The 4401-nt window shown below is 38.3% G+C and overlaps 2 long non-coding RNA genes across 2 annotated transcripts in view; one reads left to right on the forward strand and one right to left on the reverse strand.

Moving 5' to 3' along the window:
- Nucleotides 1-1030: 1030 nt before the first annotated feature.
- The window catches only part of LOC102755052, a 5740-nt gene continuing 2369 nt past the window's right edge, over nt 1031-4401 (reverse strand). The window contains exon 3 of the long non-coding RNA XR_436310.2: nt 1031-1182. This is a non-coding gene — a long non-coding RNA (uncharacterized LOC102755052). The remainder of the gene's footprint in view (nt 1183-4401) is intronic.
- Nucleotides 1242-4401, forward strand: part of LOC107185059 — a 14818-nt gene continuing 11658 nt past the window's right edge. Inside the window, exon 1 of the long non-coding RNA XR_001515975.1 lies at nt 1242-1340. This is a non-coding gene — a long non-coding RNA (uncharacterized LOC107185059). The remainder of the gene's footprint in view (nt 1341-4401) is intronic.

The following is a 4401-nucleotide window of genomic DNA, read 5'->3' on the forward strand; positions in this document are numbered from 1 at the left end:
CTCTCTGTCCCTCCCACTCCCTTCCACTCTCTCTAAAGACCAATGGGAAAATATCCTCGGGTGAGGAATAACAACAACAAAAAAGTATAAGAAGATACATTTATACCATGGAATACTTTGCAGCAGTAAAAAAGAAGAATCTCTTACCCTTTGAGACAGCATAGAGGGACCTGGAGAGTATGGTGCTAAGTGAAGTAAGTCAGTCAGAGAAAGACAAGTAAGACATGATCATACTCATATACCGAATCTATTAACAAAATAAACCGATGAACAGAGTGAATCTAGAGACATGGAAACATGGAACAGAGTGTGGAATATCAGAGGAAAGGCAGAGGAGGGTGGGTGTATGGGAGGTAATCAACCAGGGACCTTGTATTCATATGTGCATGGCACATGGACACAGACAATGGGGTGATGAGGACCTGGGGAGGCGGGCAGAGGTGGGATGGAGGGGGTCAATGGGGAAAGATGGGGACATATGTAATACTTTCAATAATAAAGAATTATTTAAAAAAAACTATAAGAAGATATACAGCAATACCTCTTTTCCATTTTTTTTTGTTTGTTTGTTAATCCTCACCCAAAGAGATTTTTCCAATTGATATATTTAGAGAGAGTGGGAGAGAAAGGGCTTAAGGGAGCGGGGGGAGAGAGAGAGAGAAAGAGAAACATAGATATGAGAGAGATACATCGATTGTTTGCCTCCTACCACTCAGGTTCGTGCCCTTGACTGGGAATCCTTCGGTGAGCAGGCCAAGGCTCTATCTACTGATTGACACTGGCCAGGGTTCAACTTCTGTCTTCAATCTGCCAAGTTCCTATGCCCCCAAAATAGGTAATCAACATTGTTAGTTTCTCATTTACTTCCCAGGATTTTAAATATATACAACCTAGTACAAGTATAGATTATTTTTTCTCTTTTTATTTCATCCTAAGAGAACACTATTTTGACACTTTTTTTCTCCCTGCTTAAATCTGAGAGATTGTATCAGTCAGCTCTGGCTGTCATAACAAAATCCCATAGATTGGGTGCTTAAACAACAGAAGTTTATTTTTTCATAGTTCAGGTGACTGGACATCCAAGATCAGAGTGCCAGCATTTGAGTTCCAATGAGAGCAATCTTCCTAGCTCATCATCTCCCCACTGTGTCCTTAGCAAGCTGGAAAAGAGTAGAGCTGCCTCTAATTTTGAGACAAAAAGAAGAAGAAAAATTCAGTGAAAAGACAAACTTAAAAAATTTTTTTCAAAAATTTTCAATCATAGTTTACATTCCATATTATTTTGTATTAGTTTTAGTTGTACAGCATAGTGGCTAACCAATCATATACTTTACGAAATAGTCATAGAGATGTACTAAAGTACAACATAGGGAATATAGTCAATAACATTGCAATAATTGTCTATGGTGTAGGTGGGTACTGGAAATATGGGGGGAAACACTTTGTAAAGACATGAACATTTTGAGGTAAAAAATAGTTTAGAAATATTTATGACCTGAACGTAATCAAGGTAGTCTTGTGTTGAGGGCCCAACTGGCAGAAGAAATGTGAAACGAGTAAGGAAATGATGATGTTGGCAAAAAAAGTGAAAACACTGACTCTGTCACAAATTCTCCAGGTCTCTAATGCCACAGTTCTCCCTCCAATATAATGGTGAGTGAACATTGATGTACTGGAGTCGAGAGCAAACAGTTCAATGTCTTAAATAACCCCAGCAAAGACTGTAAGAGAAGTTCATTTACTATATAATTCAATTTCTATGGCTGTTAGGAGCTCCCATCCCCGGCCCACTCCACAGGAAGGAAAAGCATTAAGCAAGCTGTTAAAATAATGCATTCCCACCGGACAAAACATCCTACAGTTTTTCAAACAGAGATGGCAGTCTGTGGTCCAGCCTCCAATCACCCTCTGTCAATATTTCTGCTTTTTCTGGAATAATACCCAAGTGTTTATAACTTTTCCTGTTAAAAGGTATGCAAATTAAAAAATAAATTTAAGCTTGTGCTCTAGGAGCTAAGATGCTGGGAGACAAAAGTGCGATAGGCTTCCCTTCTTGGCTGAAAAGCCCACATGACATGTCTATTTGGGCCTGCTGGTGCCTTAACCGACATTTGAGATTCTAGTCTTTTGTCACTTTAAACCAACTCTACTATGAAAATATTAATTTCTTTATTACATCTCATAGAAAATAAAGGTTACTATCTTTGTTTACTCAATTCACCTCCCTCCATAAAAAACAAAAAACACAAAACAACAAAACATTCCAATGACAAGGGTGGATATGTGGTCTTGTTTGAACCTATCATATTACCCCATCTTCTTGACTTGGTGATTGGTTTGGGGAGAAGTATGTGATCTAAATTGATGCAATGCAAGTAACTGACTGGAGCCAAAGAGAAAGAGCCAAATAGTCAATTCATTGCTGGTAGAATTGCTGATAGGATGGGATGGAAAAGCAAGATCACTAGGAGCCACATTGCCCATGGCATGGAGAAAGCCATCGGCAACAAGAACCAGAAACACTAGTCAGAGTTAGAGAGTGTGAGCCCTAGAAGTGTTCCTGGGACACAATCCAGACATCCTCAGGACCACTTATATCAGGTGCTTGGAGCTTGAGATAAGTCAGTCCTGATATGTGTTAAATACAATTTTGTTGCATGAGTGAAATAAATAAAATGATTTAAAATCAACATTTATCTGGGGGTAGTGATTCTTAGAGCTTCTAATTTGAAGTAACTTTTATTTGAAAATATCTTTCAAAAGCAACTAACTAATAAAACCATCACAAAGTACTAATATTCACTTAATTTGTAGCCAACTATTGAAATATGCTACTGTAAACAAAATTAAAATGAAAGAGTAGTTAGAAGTCTGTCAAAGCAGAAAGTATTTAAAAATATCAGAGATAGCTGTCATTTTGAACAAATACAGCACACCTCTTAATTAGTGAAATTTAAATATTTCCCTTTTAAAACTCTGACGTTCATAAGGTAGACATGTAAAAAAAATGTGGGTTTATACTTGGAGCCAAATAGTTATTTAGCTATTTAGTTAAACATGTGCCCAGAATGCTAGACCTGCTGCCTTTCACAACATTGCTTTTGGAAGTCAGCCTTTCTCCACTGTCTTTCCCCAAGGTGTCTTTTTAAAATGGGAAATTGATTGATGAAATCTTAGGCATGAATAAATGCTAATGCATATAATACATTAAAATGCTATCATTTTATAAGAAAGGCTTGTTGGCTAACAGTGTTATTACTTCTAGTAATTCCAAGTCTAGTGTTTAACTTACATAATGAAAAGAGGAAATCAATTATTCTGTCCACAGTATGGCAAAACTCATTTTCAAAATTATGTTTTCAGAGGCAACCAGACTGACTTATCCACTGACTTAAAATGTAGGGTGTCACATTTGAGCAGTTTTTACCCCACTTTCAAATGTATTGAACAGTGTCCAAACTATAAGGAAGCACTTTTTGCATTGTCTGGACAGGGATGCGTGCAAGTTCATATCTAGCTAATAATTCAGGTTCACCCTCCCCAAAAGCATATTCTACAAGTGAAGTAGTTCTAGTATTTATGGGGTGGACAGTTACCAGAACAGCTCTTAAAGGCTACATAATAAAAGTGCATTAAAGCTGCCTAAATTAATTACGCATAGATACTGAAATGGATTCAGCTAATGGATTCTGCCTCCCAGAGTGCCCTCTTTCAATAATAAAAAAGGCAAAAAACACACGTTTTCCTCCTCTTTTATATAACATCCAGCTACCTGACCAGGGACTGCCCACAGCACCCCTGAGCCAGCAGCAGGCAGAGTTGCGATCAGACACTCATGCTTCTCTCCAAGGGCAAATGGGCTGCCTCAGCAGCTGTCACATCCTGCTGCCCTTGGTAACTGGAAACTGGTCTAGAGTTTCAAACTCATCTCCTGCTTTGCATTACCAAACTGGCAGTCTTGCCAGATCCTTGTAAATGCCTGTTATATATTGTGCTGGGCCAGAACAGCCAAGGGTTCTGTGAGCCTGAAGGGGGGAGAGGGGAGGCAGTGAAGGATTAAAGAAAAAACAAAGAGAATAAGCTGGGTCTAGGTCAGGGGTGGGTAACCCCTGGCACGCGTGCCAAACATGGCACGCCAGTAACTTTTGCTGGCACGCGAAACCCTCTCTTATAACCTTCCATTTACAATTTTTTTCTTAATATCAACTTTTTTATTTTTCAGATAAATTCAATGTGGGTGCATCTTAGATAAATAAATAATTTTACATAACAAGTTATCTTAAAGACCATAGACATGGATTGACAAGAGAGGGGAAGAGCAATTTCAATAGTGTAGAAAACGAACTATTGAGGACTTGGAATGCCATTCCAGAAAATTTTTTCTGTTTAAACACCTTTTTA

This window comes from Myotis davidii, unplaced genomic scaffold (genome assembly GCF_000327345.1).
Source record: "Myotis davidii unplaced genomic scaffold, ASM32734v1 scaffold162, whole genome shotgun sequence".
Classification (NCBI taxonomy): Eukaryota; Metazoa; Chordata; class Mammalia; order Chiroptera; family Vespertilionidae; genus Myotis; species Myotis davidii.